The sequence below is a fragment of the Lissotriton helveticus genome, chromosome 1_1, assembly GCF_964261635.1.
Source record: "Lissotriton helveticus chromosome 1_1, aLisHel1.1, whole genome shotgun sequence".
NCBI lineage: Eukaryota > Metazoa > Chordata > Amphibia > Caudata > Salamandridae > Lissotriton > Lissotriton helveticus.
The window spans coordinates 1101051131-1101067922 of NC_136057.1; positions in this window are offsets into that span (position 1 = coordinate 1101051131).

The window sequence follows — 16792 nt, forward strand, 5'->3', positions numbered from 1 at the left end:
TAACTCGGATGCAAACATGGCAAATGCTTTCAACTCATTGGCAAGTTTCTTATTTTCTGGCCAACATTTAACAATATACTCGGAGACAAGTTTGAGATTTTCATCTTTGTTGTGTGCTTCCAACCAGGATTCTCCAGTAATGCTGGGACATGATTTAATAGCATCAAGAGTAGCAAATACCCATTCTGTGTCCTCTAAATTCTCAACTTCTGAGGGATCATTAAAAGCCATGCAAGAAAGGCAATCAGCCCTGAAATTTCTCCCCCCAGAAATATGTTTAATAGAGAAATGGTATTCTTGTAACTTTGAAAGCAGTCTAACCAACCTAGCTGACGCTTTGCCAAGCCCATTACCAATCAGTAATTGCGTAAGGGGCTTGTGATCTGTGAACAGTTCAAATTTGCGCCCCCAAATGTAATTCTCGAACTTGTCTATGGCCCAAACACATGCAAGAGCCTCGCATTCGATAGTTCTATAATGAGTCTCAGATGGTTTGAGCATTCTTCAAGAAAAGGCTATGGTGTGTTCTTTTCCTGAAACCCATTGGCAAAGAACTGTCTCTAATCCTGTGAGACTAGCGTCCACCATAATGAAACTCTTTGAAGAGTCATGAAAAGGGTGAAGAGTGGGCGCTTCCACAATAAGTTTTTTAACTTGATTAAAAGAGGCTGAAACTTCTTCAGACCAATCAAATTTAAAGCCTTTTCGTAGAAGAGCATGCAGCGGCTCAACGGTTTGTGCATATCCTTTAACAAAACGGGCGTAGTACTCTGCTAAGCCTAAGAAAGACCGAAGTGAGTCTTTGTCTTTGGAAGGAGTGGCATGGCTAATAGCTTTGATTTGTGACATTTTGGGCTTGATTCCTTCTTGAGACAGTATATCACCCAAGTACTCCTATTGTTGGGTAGCAAATTTACATTTTTCAGCTCTGATTGTAATGCCTGCCTCATCTAACTTGGTTAAAACGGAAGATAAATTGTTCAAGTGAGTTTCCCAGTCACTGGCATTGACCAAAATATCGTCTTGGTAGGCCTGGACTCCTAGTAGTACAAGAGAAGGTACAAAGTTCCCCGAGAAGAGTGATGGAGAGGTGTGTGTGCTAGAGAGAGGGGGGAATCCCCTTGTTGGAATTAAAACCCTCACACACCCAGCAAGCTAGGTGTCATGCTTCATCATATGGGTTCTGCTCCTCGTCAGACTGGCGCTGCAATGTCTGACGGGCTCCCGAAACCGGGGCTCTTTATCGGAGATCTTTTATTCCGGCCATATGGTGCATGCGTGTGAGAGGGCGGGGGGGTGTGGTCGTGAAAAGGTGAAGTTTAAAAAAGGTGGGTCAGTCCACAACCTATTTTATTCTTGTGGTAGACTTCCTTGGTTAAAAGGGGTGGGAGGGGAGCTAAATGCACTGGAGCTATCCTAGCAAGTTAACTACTACCCTCTTGTTTGGTCAACATGTTTCTTGCCATAATGGCAATTCGTCAGGACCTCGGTGTATAGTACCACACAGTGAAAAAGTAAATTAGTGAAAAATTTAAACTAACAATCTGGTATACAACCTTAAGTGGTCGGTAATACCGAGGTGCAGGCCGATTGGTCCTGCTGAAGTTTTATGACCCCGAGAGATTCCCTGAGGTACTTCGCAGTCTGCTTCCGACGGACCAGTTGAGTAAGGTATGGTACCTACGGCGGCTCACGGTCCTAGCCGACACACCTACCCCTCGGACGGTGTCTCGATTGAGGCGCTCAGCAGCTGGTGAAAAAAAAAAGAAAAAAAGGCCTGGACTCCTGGCATGTTTTTAAAGAGATTATCCATAATTTTCTGAAACACTCTGGCCGCAGAGGCCAGGCCAAAAGGAAGTCTAAGGTACTTAAAAACTCCAAATGGTGTGACAAAAGTAGTGAACACCTGAGAATCAACTGTTAATGGAATCTGGTGGTAAGCTGAACCTAGGTCAATGATTGAGAAAAATTTCACCCCTCCCAAATTGGCCAGGAGTTCATGAATTTTGGGAAGGGGGTGGCAGTCAATCAGTATGTTTTTATTTAAGGTGCATAAATCCGCACATAATCTGACCTCTCCAGATTTTTTCCGGACAATAACAATGGGAAAAACCCATTCAGAGGAGTCACAAGGAGATATGACGCCATTATCACACAATGTTTTGAGAACTGATTTAAGTTTGTCCTTTAAACTAAGAGGTAAAGGACGTACCTTATGCAAAAAAAGGCTGGGCGTCCGATTTCAGTCTAATGTGTTGTTGAAAGCCTTTGACAGTTCCTAATTTGTTGGAAAATAGATTGGGAAATTTATCCAGAACCTTTTTAATTATCAGAAGTATGGTCTGTGAGACATAAGCAATCTGTTTTGGGGGTGAATCATTCCTAGAGCCAGCGGGACTGTAACCTTGCGGGGGATCACCAAGGGAAATTGGGTTATCAGAACCTGGAATAAGATGTAAACCCATTTTTGCGAGGTCTAGCCAACCAATGATGTTGCGTCCCCTAACCGCAACATATACCTTTGTGAATATGGACCTCCCTAAACATTCAAGTCTTGAGTTAAAATATCCTAACATATCTATGTCAAACTCACCAAACGTTTTAGGGTTGATATCTGTTTCACACAAAGTGATGGATCCTTGCCATTTTTCAAGAAACATGACATCTGATAAAATGGTTATGGGAGAACCAGAGTCAGCCATGATGGGAATTTCTATATTCCCAAAGAATGCAGTTCCTAAAGGACCTTTGACAAAATGAGGAGTAAAAACAGAGTTACATTCAATAGAAACTACCATTTCTTGAAAATGATCCGTACAATCATCAATGGTTTCAGAATAGTCAATGCTATTAATTCTGGTAGGTCTTTTTGAGGATCTGCAAGAACCCTTAACGTGACCTATCTTTTTACAAAGAACACATCTTTTTCCAATAGCAGGGCACATAGGATAATTGCATAGGTATAATTTGGATCCACGTCTATAACAAAAAGTATTCCCTTGTCTAACAATTTGTTTAGTAAGTTGTATGTAGAGACAGCATTGGCAGAATTGACAATGTCCTGCGTTGGAGTTTTGAAATAGTTGAGAGATTGATCATGTTGAAGAGCCTTAGAAGTGATGATAGATCTCTCAATACTCTTGGCAATATCAATTGTTTCTTGGAGAGATGGTTTTCTACAACTAAGAAGGCGCTCCTGAATTTTTCTTGAAAAACAAGAAACAATAAATTGATCACGAATGTAAATATCAGGATCCGCTTCAAACTCACAAGTTGACGCTAAAAGTCGCAACTGCGCAATGTATTCTTCTACAGATTCATCTTCACGTTGTTGACTCCTTAAGAAATTATGTCTTTCAAGCATAATGTTCTACTCTTGGTCATAGTGTTTTGCTAGGAGTGATAAAACCTCTTTGTGAGAATTCCAATGCTCAGCATCACCAGCTTCTCCAGCAGGAGTGCGAAATTTAGGTAGGTTCTCAAAGACATGTTGTGCAGCAAGTCCTAAACAACCATAAAGGATTGCAACATTGCGTTCAGGTGAAAATTTGACAGCATTGATGGCCACAATGTGATTCTAAAATGCTTTTACCCATTGGCGCCATGGAATACTGGGTTTGCGAGGTTGTTGTAAGAAAAGAGGTGGTTGTGCAAACTGCTGAGAAGAAGCCATTGTTATGGAAAAGATTACTAAAAAGTTCTGAAGAAGATGATGACGTGAAGTCAATTATAATGTAAACAACATATTGAATGCAATTGTTAATGTAAAATGAAATAAAGTATCTTTAAAAAGATGAAATTGTCACAAAATTCATAGATGCATGCAAAAAATAAGAATATAATGCAAAGTAATGTTGCCAGGTGAGCCTATCACCGAAACTGAAGGCTCAAGCGTGTGAAAATAAATGTTGTATTTTGACATTTAAATGGTGTGCCTGTCACCGTAGAAGCATGCAGGCTGGATCCTACCTGGGATCGAAGCGAGGTAGAGAGATCGCTGGAGAGAAACAGCGCTGTTGGCTGTCAGCTGTGTCTGACCGTGTCGCGTTATCTGCATTTGGTTACCATGGTAACCATGAAGCTGATCGCAAGATGGCTGCCAACGTCGGTGCGCATACGTGTCATACGTCACTGCGCTTGCGTGAAAGGACGACGTCAGGGGGCCTTCACTGTTGCTAAGCGATGAGGCGTTGATGAAGAATGACGCGAGGGATGACGTCACGATCTCCACGTCACGGCCCCAAAATCACCAATCTGCCCGAACTACGGTTTGCGCCGATGAGGAAATCAGGAGCAGGAACCGACGAGGTCTTCCACTCGGGGCAGATGCAGCAAACGATAATCAGGAAAGTTAATGAGAAATCCGAGGAATTTGAAGATTTCGCTGATGGGTGCTGGACGTGTAGCTTCGTCCGCTTGTCGCCAAATGAAGTGATGAAGTCCAAGGAGGCTTTGAATGAAGTAAGTGTTTTTTATTTCAAATTCAGAAGCACCCACAGCCAGACACTCCTGCCGCATACCAGGATCTCTGACTACTGAATAACGTTGTCAGAATCCTGGCATGCAACGTTCAGCATAGAATCATGGAACATACTTTGAAAGAATACATGACATACAACAAGCACCCTTGAGCCACGGTTCTGACATGAGGATGCCAAACATTGTAAACACTACAGGCCCAAAGGTGCACGTCCCTCGGAAAGAATATAGAGGCAGGTACATTTTTAGACCTCTTGGCTTTCAACACTATTAAGGGAATCAGGAGTGGGGGGAAACGAATCTCACCCAAACTCAAATACCTCCACCAGTGATGACTCAATACAGTTAGCTATTAATAGAGCTTTCCTCTTCCCTTCTCCCAATTTAGCCCTTGTTTGTGCTTTCCTTCATCCTCCCTATCAACCCCCATAGGCGAGCACGTCCCTGGGAGAGCCACGCTCCTCTAGGAACGCGGCGGGACAACTCGGAACACCATTGGTTCTCTAGGGCTTCTGTGGCTTCGGGCGCTGAGTCTAGAGAGGAGATTCCTTCCCTCAATGAGGCGGGACACATCGAGTCGTCTAGTTGGAGCTCTTCTGAGGGAGAATTTTGATCAGTGTCCAGTCGGGCTATCTCGCTCCTTCTTGTCCGTCTCTTGCCGTCTCTTCTTCCTCGTTTGGTACAACAATGCTGGATTTCTCCTCCCTCCCGTCTTTCTAACGGGACTCCCCGTGAGGTAAGAATCCCATTTGTTCTCATGACTCCATGACGACACTAGAGGAAGAACAGAGGAAGTCCTTGTCCTTAAAGGAGAAGGTGTTTTCTTCACAAAAGGATTCAATTTTCTGGAAAGCCGAAGGTTAACGGAGGGGCGGAAAATAAAGTAGAGGGGTAATGTAAGGAGGGAATTGATCGCCCTCGTCATCCCTTTCATTTGCTTCACTGTGTGAATCCTTCACTTTGTGACGCACCCCTCCCCATGACGGTTCCTGATTGGGGAAATGGGGAATACGGGAGAGGAAGTCTGCGTTCCCGTTATCCAAGCCCTTCCAGTGCCTAACCTCGAACACAAACGGTTGGAGAGAGAGAAACCAATGCAGAACACGTGGGATATTTCCCTTGTTACGGCTCTTTCACAACAAGGGGGCATGGTCGGTGTATAGGGTAAAGAGGGACCCTTCTAGGTAATAATGCAGTTTTTCCACAGCCCACTTGATGGCAAGACACTCTATTTCGATTATGGGATATTTCTGTTTCCGTGGAAATAATTTGCGACTGATGAACAAAATTGAGTATTCAATACCGCCTTGGGATAGTTGATACAGAACAGCTCCTAACCTAGTCTCAGAGACATCTGTCTGTAGGATAAAAGCTTTGCTGAAGTTGGGGGACGCCAAGATGGGACTAGAGGTTATAGCTTTCTTGAGTTCTTGAAAGGCTTCTTGTAAGATTCAGGAGGAATTTACTAGGTCTTCAGTTTTAACCTCCTTCTTTAGGAGGTTGGTCAGGGGGGGCTGCAATCTCGGAGTATCTAGGTATAAACCTGCGGTAGTAACCTAACAGTCCTAGGAAGGCTCTCACTTCCTTCTTGGTGGTGGGAACAGGAGTATTAAGGGTAACCTTTATTTGGGCGTGGCTTGGACAGCGCAGCGCATGGTAGCCTGATTGTGTAGCTCCCCTGCCGTGGGCCGATATAGCGTGCTATTCTGGCAGAATGACTAGTTCCGATCAACTACATACCAGTCCCTAAATGCTGAGCTTCACCAGAGCTGATCCTGGAGTGGGCCCAATGCTGTGCAGGCATTTGGTGGTGTTTTCCTCTTTGACAGAACTCGGGTGTTCTCGGCTCATCTAGCAACATGGCCACCACCTCAGCACAATAACGGACACATTGAACAGTGAATGAGCCAAGATCCCACTAAGTAAGTCCTGAGTGGTGATCTGAGCCCTACCTATTGATCTGTAAGCAGTGTTCACCTCCAGATCACTGAAGATGCTTGATTCCGCTGCAGTCTCACCATATCTCCTTATCATTGATTTCCTCGCCTGACTTTAAAATGGCACATACACAAGTAGTGATCACAGCAGGATTTATCTGATCGCGGGCCGCAGTGTGCAGTGTACAGTGTTTGTGCAGATACTGGAGCCCTCCTAAGGTTAATTGGCTTAGATCATCTCCCTGACTAGGAGGGGAACACTGTGGGCTAACCAAAAGACCTGCTGAATTACTCAGAGAGTTCTAACTGTCCCTAAAATGGCGCCCATTCATGTGGCTCTCTGATCGGATCGGTGATCTTGATTAACCCAGCTTTCTCCCAGTTTATGTTGGTTTAATTTGATCTGACCAACCTGTTCCTGACTGTTACATGCAAATGGGCACAGAGCACAGTGCACAGAGTCTCTCAACCCTGGGTTAGGTCTGTCAGTCATAAGGAATCTCTCCCTGGTTCCTGGAACAGTGGTGGGGAACGTCAACTCAGCCATCAAACTGAAGGTGGTGAACATCAATCTAGAACATCGAGCTCCATCATTTTAGCGCTATTTTCCACGACTTACCGTAACCATCTGCATCGGCGCTCTGATCTTACTAAGCTCTGCCTTACGCCATAAGAACATTAAGATCAAGAGGGTGTAAACTGGCTTCTGCCTCACACTGCTGCAGTAATCCCCGACTGCTAAAAATATGACAGACAAAGAGCCCAAACCGAGCAACAAGCATACCAAATCCAAACCTCCTCTGCCTGACTCGCCCATCAAAGGAAAGCCCAAAATTAACAACACCATGGACATGATCCTTAAAAAACTGGTGGAAGTCCAAGACCTTGATTAATCTACTAAAGTAAATACAGAGGTGATGCAGTAGGAGCTTTCTGCTATCCGAAAAGATATAAATTCCATTAAGATTAGAGTGACAGAGGCAGAATCAGGTATCAGCACCCTAGAAGACAACTCCACCGCCTCTTCCAGAGACATTAATAAACTTCTGGCTGCCTCTAAGACCCTTCATAGCGAAGTATCAGAGTTGGAGGACAGGAATCGCAGAGGGAATCTGCGTATCTTTGGCCTTCCGGATGGTTCGGAGGACTCAGCGGATTCTTGTATCAGCTTCCTGAAGAGATGGATTCCACAAATGACAGGCATCATGTTCAAAAAAGAGTTTGAACTGGAAAGAGCACATTACGTTCCCTCTTTCAAGTCTTCGAACAGAAACCAAAGCCGCCAGATCATCTGTCGCCCGCTAAGACACCAGCATACAGAGTAATCCTCAGCTATGTTGGTATGAATAATCATATTCTGCGGAACGGCCAGAAAATCTTCATTTGACAAGATTACTCCAAACCTACGATCGAAACCAGGAAGGGCTTCCTTGCATTACGTCCGAGCCTGAAAAATTCAAACATGCAATTCTTGTTCATTGCTCCTGCCAAATTCAGAATTCAAATAAATTATGAACAAGGGAACCCGTTAGGTAGCATAGGACCAAGGGTATCATTTATTACAAGGAACAGTGGTCCTGTGCTAATTGGAAAAATAGTGTGAGCATTAATGATATATAGACCACAATGAGTACTACATATGTTCTTCCAATGTCCAGCCGGACAGAGGAATTTAAAAGAGTAAAATTCAGGAATATACATACAAACAATTATACAAGGGCACAGTCCTGTACCCCACAATTGGGAGAAATTGAAAGGAGGGGACAATAAACTCATGCACAGAACACGAAAAATGAAAGAAAAATTTAAGGAAAAAACTTAGTTGTCAGGAATGAACTGTGGAGCAAAATAGGCTTGCATACAAATTATAATAATGCAAACTCTACTAAACAATAACCCACATAATTTTCAATCAATGGTTCATATGTGGTATTGTTTCAAAAACAGTTGACGTTTCGATCCCTCGCTCCTAAGTGCATGGGATCATCATCAGGACTAAATTACATTAAATTGCCTGATTGTTAAGGTAAACGCCTGTTGAAATAAAGGGAGAAAAAACAGGGGAGAAAAAAGAAACAAAAACTAGTCAGGGATATATACATAAAGTGGTCAACATTACTTCTTAGTATCCAAATGAGTGACCTGCACCAATATTTAGAAAGAGCGACTTATAGTTTACATCTTCAGTTAACATGAGGGCCACCTGTGACAATTTATCAGAAGCCGGTTATTGATTTCAGCATTTGACCGCGATGTCGTGGTTAGCGTGCTTAGGTGACGAGTGTCGCAGCTAAGGGCAGACCTAATGTGCAGGAGGTAACGGTGTGTCTGAGTCAAAATAACCGTGTTGTGGTAAGTAAAGGGTGCCTAATCACGGCTGTGACAGTGAAACTAAATGGTGTGTGTTCCAAGAGTGGATAGAATGCCTAACCTTACCCATGGGAAGGCGTAGGACAGCACGTTGGTTGGTGTTCCTGGGAAGAGTCCCGCAACTTACGGGATGTCTGTGGGGAGTATCGCGGGGGTTGGTATCTAGATATTACGGTGGGGTGAGGGTGAAGGTGATAAGTGAACGCCTGTAATTACCTTTTTCCACTCAATATTATTCCTAGGAAGGTGTGTCCGAGCTGTAATTTCAAGTGGCGGATCGGTATCCAATAAGCCCAATAATTTATCCAAGGGCCGCGCTTGATAGTGGATTAGTAGCCTTGTTGGAGCTGGAGAAAAGGAGAGGGCAATGAGTGGCTCTGTTGGCCAGGAAGGGATGGCCTGGGAGCTGAACGCATGGTTCGGTTTACCTCGTATCTCTGATGAGACTCCTCGATTAGTGATCAGTGCGGCGTCCACAGCAGGTCATATCCTCGATCCTCGATCCGGTTTTTACAAACCTTCAACTGGTCGAGGTCTCACCCCCTAGACCCATGGGATGGAGTGATCATTACCTCATTGAGCTTTCTGTCACAATGGTGACACAATCTATTGGGAAGCCTGATAAGCCTGATAAAACATCCTTCAGGTGGCCCTGCAAAAAGCTCAAATTGGAGGATTTCCATCGTCTCCTGATCACTACACCTCTGGCTCATACGGATGACGTTGCAACCGGGTATACCATCTTTTGCGCTTGGATTGTTAAAGTCCTCGACGTATTAATCCCAGCCGGCTGGAGTAGGAATCGACATTCTCAGCCTAATCCCTGGTACACGGAGGCACTCAGGTGTATTAAAGCTACCTGCCGACAAGTCGAAAGAGCATGGAGGAAGAATTATGATAAAGATCTGAAAGTATGCTACCTGGCCAAGGTAAAGACATACCACAGAGCTGTCTGCCGGGCCCGAGCTGACTAATATGCACGGGAGTTCCAGGCGAGTTCTAAACCGTCCAAACTAGTTTTTAAAGTCCTGAAGGAGCTCACAGTGAACAGACTTCCTATTACGGAGATCTGTTCCCTTGCCCACTGTGAGTTGTTAGCCAGCTTCTTTGTGGAAAAAGTAAATGCCATCTACCGCTCTTTTCCCAAAGCTGACCCTGACAGTAAGACCTTGACATTGCGTACTTCTCAGTGCTTGGCCGCTCTCTCTATACCATCGGAGCAAGAGTTTAATCTCCTAGCGGCCAAGGTCAAGTCTGACTCACCGGATGACCCTTTGAGACCTGCCCAGTTTATGGACTCAGCGTCCTTTTGCCTTCCTCCTATCCGCCATCTGGTGGAGCAATCCCTTACCATCGGTTCAGTTCCACCTAGTTGGAAGGCTGCATGTGTCATGCCCATCATAAAGAAGCCTGGATTGGATCCGTTGAAGCCGGAGAGTTATCGACCCATCTCCCTCCTTCCCTGGGTGGCAAAGATTACAGAGGCCCATGTGAATAACATCTTAACAAACCATCTGGCATCTGCGCATCTACTAGATCCTACACAGAATGGTTTTAGACCTGGACATAGTACAGAGACGGCACTTTTATTCATGGTCGAACACCTCCGCTCTGTACTAGATGCAGGTCAAACGGCGGCACTGGTCCTCTTGGACCTTAGTGCCGCCTTTGACACTGTATCTCACACCATTCTTATTCGAAGGCTTAGTGAGGCAGGTATTTCAGGCAGGGCGTTGGATTGGTTTCAATCGTTCCTTTCGGAACGATCCTTTCAGGTTGTGGTGCCACCGTTCAGATCCAAGCCCCATGCTATCACTCAAGGAGTCCCGCAAGGCTCGGCGTTGAGCCCCACTCTCTTCAACCTCTACGTTCAACCTTTGGCGGAGGTTGCGAAGAGTTGGGGTCTCACTATGGTATCATACACCGATGATACCCAGTTGGCGGTGGCTCTTAATGGGGACTCTGACCAACTGGCATCGAACTTTGCGGATGGTTTGAGGGCCGTTGCTAGTTGGCTTACGGCCATCTGTTTACAACTCAACGCCCTCAAAACTGAGGTGATGGTGCTGGGGAAACATCCTGATCTGTGGGGTGCTAGCTGGTGGCCTAAGGAGCTGGGACCTCCCCAAAAACCTGTCTCTGAACTCAAAAATCTTGGCGTCTGGTTGGATTCCAAACTAACCTTCTCGTTCCACACTAAGAAGGTGGCATCCATGTGCTTCGGCATTTTGCGTGGCTTGAGGCCTATCCTCAAATTTTTTGATGCCCCCACCCGCCAGATGGTGATCCAAGCTAGCGTACTATCGAGGCTCGACTACGCGAGCTCACTGTTCTTGGGCGCCAACCAGGCGGAAGTCCTGCGACTTCAACGGGTGCAGAATGCGGCAGCTAGGGCCCTGGTGGGCCTGCCGCGCTTCTGCTCAGCCCGTAGCACAATCTTCAATCTGCACTGGCTGCCAGTAATCAGGCGCATAGAGTTCAAGGCCCTCTGCTTTGCGTTCAAAATTCTTAAATCTGACACCCCTATCATCCTTCAGCACCTTCTGTCTTTGTACACCCCTTTGCGCAGCCTTCGTTCTGCCGGCCAAAATTTGGCACTTGTCCCCCGTTTTAAAAAATGTAGATTGGGTGGCCGATCGTTTACGGTATTAGCCTCTAAACTATGGAACGCACTTCCTGCCTACATTCGCTCTTTGGATGACCTTCTTGCTTTCAGAAAAGCTGTCAAAACTCATTTCTTTCCTCTGTCTTATTAATCACTCCCTACTTTCTCTGTGTTGTTAGTTATGTTACCTTTTCCAGATACAGCGCCGGGACGCCCCTTAGCTGGGGCAGCTGTGCGCTTAAAAAATCCAAATAACATAACATACAATTTAAGAACTACCTGAAAGAAAACATGGTATCAGATACTTCTCCGACTATCCACTGGGATGCTCTCATGGCCACTGTAAGGGTACCCTAATCGAAATTCAATCTAAACTAAACAAAGCCCACATCAGGGATCTTGATTCCTTGGAGAAAGAGATAAAAACCTTAGAAACAACATACATCTCCCATCCGGATACACAAACCCTTTCCACTCTCTCCAGCAAAAAATATGAATACAACAGAATTCTGAGTAATAAAGCAGGGATTTGGATTAATAAATACAAGTCATTAAAACTTTGTGAAGCCAACAAGGCAGGGAAAATTCTGGCCTCATACTTAAAACATAAACAAAATCAGAGGGGCATTAACTCACTCAAAGACAATTTTAATGTCTCCCATTTGAATCCCGATAAAATCATAGAGATCCTTAAAGACTTCTATTTATTTATTTATTTATTTATAAAATTTCTAGAAGCGCACAAATACCTTGCGGTGTCTCGGCGCTGGAGTTCGTTAAGATTGCAGGGAGCTCCCACAGGGACTTACTGGTTGAAAAGCCAAGTTTTTATGTGCTTCCGAAATATAAGCAAGGAAGAACTTGATCTGATATTAAGGGGGAGCTGATTCCACAATTTCGAGGCAGCAACTGTGAAGCGTTTGTCACCCCATGTTGCTTTCCTAGTGCGTGGAATATCAAGTAGCTGAGATGCCGCAGAGCGTAAGGAACGATTGGGTTTATGGAAAGTGATAGATTTTTTTAGGAAGTCAGGTCCAATATTGTTCAATGTTTTATAAATGATGCACAGCGCCTTAAACTTTGTGCGACTTCTGACAGGCAGCCAATGTAGTTGGCGGATAATGGGAGAGATGGATGAGAATTTCGGTGTACCAGTTAGAATTCTCGCAGCAGCATTTTGCACTAGTTGTAATTTATTCATGACTTGTTCCTGTGCATTCAGCCATAGTCCGTTGCAATAATCAATTTTTGAAAGGACTAGCGTAGACATTAGGGTTTTACCTGAGTTTTGAGGAAGAAACGGAAGAAGCTTTTTTACCATTCTCAAGGTATAAAAGGACGCTGAAACCACTGCATTGGCATGGCTAAGGAAAGTAAGCTTATTATCGAATAGGACTCCGAGATTCCTAACTTTTAGCACCGGGAGAGGTGGATCTCCCAGCTCTGCTGGCCACCAAACTGGTGACCAAGACGGGGTCAGTTCACCGAAGAGCATGACCTCCGTCTTATCGGAGTTTAGTTTTAAGCAGTTCTGGTCCATCCAAGTACAGATCGCTCTCATTCCTTCCTGAAAGTTAGCGGCCACTGCAGCTCCATTTCTGTGAATAGCCAGGACTAATTGAGTGTCATCGGCGTATGAGGTTATTCCTATGCCGAATGACTTAATCACCCTCGCTAAGTCCGATACATAGATATTAAAAAGCGTCGGACTTAGCGAGGAGCCCTGAGGAACTCCACACGGCAAGGTGAAATCAGGGGAATAGTAGCTACCCATTTTCACAGACTGTTCTCTGTCTGATAGGAAAGATGCCAGAAGAGCCTTAGCTTTGCCTTGGATGCCCATGGCATTGACACGGTCGATCAAGATGTTATGATCGACAGTGTCAAAAGCAGCCGATAGATCTAAAAGTATCAAAACTGCTGTGCCGCCTTGATCTAAAATTATTCTGACTTCTTCAGTTGCTTTTATCAGGGCGGTCTCGGTGCCATGCCCCTTTCTAAACCCAAATTGGGTATCATCTAATAAGTTGTTGTTATCAATAAAGCTTGAGAGTTGTAAATTCATTGCCTTCTCAAATACCTTAGAAGGATAAGGAAGCGAGGCAATGGGTCGATAGCTTTTTAACTCAGCTGGATTTAGTGTTGATTTTTTTAGAAGGGGCTTCACGATGACTTTCTTCCAGATTTTGGGGTAATCTCCTGTCTGGAACATCGTGTTACAAATGTGGGTAAGCACCGGAGCTACTTCATCAGATGCCAATTTGAGAATGCTTGGGGGACAAGAATCCATAGGAGATCCTGATTTGACCGCATTCATAATTTCCTCTATAGATGCTTGAGAGAGTGAGGAGAATGCTTCTAGGGTTGGTCTGGCAGGTATATAAGGAGCAACTGGGCCAACTGTAGCATCAGAAGTTTTTTTTTGTGTGAAATGATTAAAAATATCTGTGACTTTTCCTTTGAAAAAATCCGCAATTTCATTACAGAAGGATTGAGAAGGTTCTATGGAATCAGGGACCATGGGGTTGGATAGCTTTTTTACCACCTGGAATAACTGTTTGCTCGAATTTTGAGTTGATTCTATTTGTGTGGTGTAATAATTACATTTTTCCTTAATAAGAAGTTTTTTATAATTTTGCAGGGCTGTCTTGTATCTCTCTTTGTCATTATTGTCGTAATTCCTGCGCCAGCGTCTCTCTAGATTGCGACATCTTTGTCTCTCGAGCCTTAGTAGTTCGGAAAACCAAGGAGCAGAAGGTTTATTACGGTTAGGCCGTAGATTTTTGACAGGTGCCACGTAATCTAGTGCGTCGTTCAACCAGCGCACGTAGTTATTGGATGCTTCACTTGGGTCATTTATTGGCTTTGAGTACATTATTAAAAACATGGTGGTCAATATTTTTCCAATCACGACATTTAATTTGTGAACATGCAGATGGTACGCAATGTTTATGTTTCCTAATTAATATAGAGAATACGACTGCCGAATGATCAGTCCAGGTGAGTGAAATCACCGTAGGTTGATTCATGAATATGTTATTAGTGAATAGTCCGTCCAAGATATGGCCGGCTTGGTGGGTGGGTGATGAGACTCGTTGTTCTAAGCCTACTGCTTGAAAATCAGAGATAATCTTGATGGAATCTTTATCAGCCCGATTTTCTAGATGAAAATTAAAATCACCCAGTATTGTGTATTCTGTATAAGCAGCTACTGGTTCTAATAGAGGATTAAGAGCTTCCAGGAAGGATGTACGTGAGGTAGGCGGTCGGTAAAGTAATATGCCTTTAAAAGTTTGAGTGGGAGAAAGAGTAAAGGTGAAGCATAAGGCTTCCATGGAATCGTGGATCATTGGTTCAGTTTTTAGAGCCAGGTTAGCACGATGTATGATAGCTAAACCACCCCCTCTTTTTCCAGAGGGTCTATCTAGTCGGGTGACATAATAGCCATCAGGAGTAGCTATCTTAAAGTCCGGGCCAGAGGCCGAGTCTGCCCAGGTCTCTGTAATAAACAGTATGTCAAGATTTTGGGTGGCTATAAATTCAGCAACCTCATACCTATGTTTGACAAGGGAGCGAGCGTTTATAAGTGCACAATGTACAGAATCTTCAGGGATTAGTGGCATCCTAGGGGCAGCTAGATTAAAATGAGGAGAAGTAGATTTAAAAGCACAATTTGGACAAGGATTAATAGGCAGATTGGCCAGAGAGTCAACAGAGAAGTGGGAACATCTTTTATCAATTAAAGTATTGCCTATACACAAAAGTTGGGATCGCGTGTAGGTTATTACCTTGGGAATATTGTGGGTGTAGCAGGAGGCAGGGGGTATGGCGCACAGCACGGATCCAGCGTGGACTGGCGCAGACTGGCACCCCTTTGGCACGGCTTCGGCGCGGTGTCGGCGCGCCCGCTGCGCTCGACCGCTGCGCTTGAGAGTGACCATTTTATCCTTTCAGCCCCGCCCCCAGCTGGAACGCTAACTCCGTTCAGCTCGGGGAGGCGGCTCTGTAATTTTGAAGCTGACCCTGCCCTCCACACAATCGGCACAATCCGCGATGGAACGGGGCTGGGGGTCCACAAATATAGTAAGTTAATACATGTGTTTTAAGCGTCTTAGGCAATCAATTATTGTTCAATTAAGAGCACGTTTAAAACAGAGTACAAATACGATTTAAAAAAGTACACAATAATGAATCCCAGTGTGCAGAGGAGGAGCCCCTCACAATCTGCACGAGCTCTGATATAAAAAAACTGCCAAGGAGCTGCCACCACCTTGTAAGTCGTCAGAGCCCTGAATCACGCTTGTATTTATCCTTTCAGCCCCGCCCCCAGCTGGAACGCTAACTCCGTTCAGCTCGGGGAGGCGGCTCTGTAATTTTGAAGCTGACCCTGCCCTCCACACAATCGGCACAAGCCGCGATGGAACGGGGCTGGGGGTCCACAAATATAGTAAGTTAATACATGTGTTTTAAGCGTCTTAGGCAATCAATTATTGTTCAATTAAGAGCACGTTTAAAACAGAGTACAAATACGATTTAAAAAAGTACACAATAATGAATCCCAGTGTGCAGAGGAGGAGCCCCTTGCAATCTGCACGAGCTCTGATATCAAAAAACTGCCAAGGAGCTGCCACCACCTTGGCAGCAATGCTCACAACATGTCCTCATATCTCCCAAAGGGGATGTTCTTTCGGCGTGTGGACTTTGCTGATGTAAATACAGGCTCTTCCCAAGGTATCACTTCCTACTTTTCTTGCATGGACACCTTTCAGCCTCACCTTTGTCTACCCCTAAGTTGAATTCCCCTTTTTCATCGAGGGTGTGCCATCATATTTATTTCACAAAAAGGGCACTCAGTGAAACAAACCAGGCAGGATTCATTTGTAGAACCCTTTAGGATCCTTGACCTATTTTTGCATGTTACAGGAAGGGAAACTGGGAACTTCACACATGTTGAAAATAATAAATTAAAAAATCTAAACAAATCAAAAATAGTTTTGAGGGTAGATCCCAGTGATCAAGGATTCTGCCTTCTGTGACGAGAAAGAAATTATATTTCAGCTGCCACTACTGCCCATTTTCTGACACAGGGTGTGAGGCTGCTCTCAAGGAGGTGGTGTTATTTCTGCAGCTCCACATGGTACTCTCTAAACGCTTCATTTCCTTCCAAGTTTCTTGAGTGTGGCACTGGAGTTTTCAGATGTATGCCACCTGATGTCTCCTGAAGAATGTTGTGAAGTCTTCACTGTACAAGGGATTATGATATCTCCAGGAGGAGCTGCAGTAGGGACTTTACCCACACAACCAGTTGCTTCGCGGCCAGGGTCAAAGCGATCTACAGTTAGGGTTATACCTTCTTCATCTTCATCCACCATTAAAGAGCCAAGCAAAAAGCATGAAGATG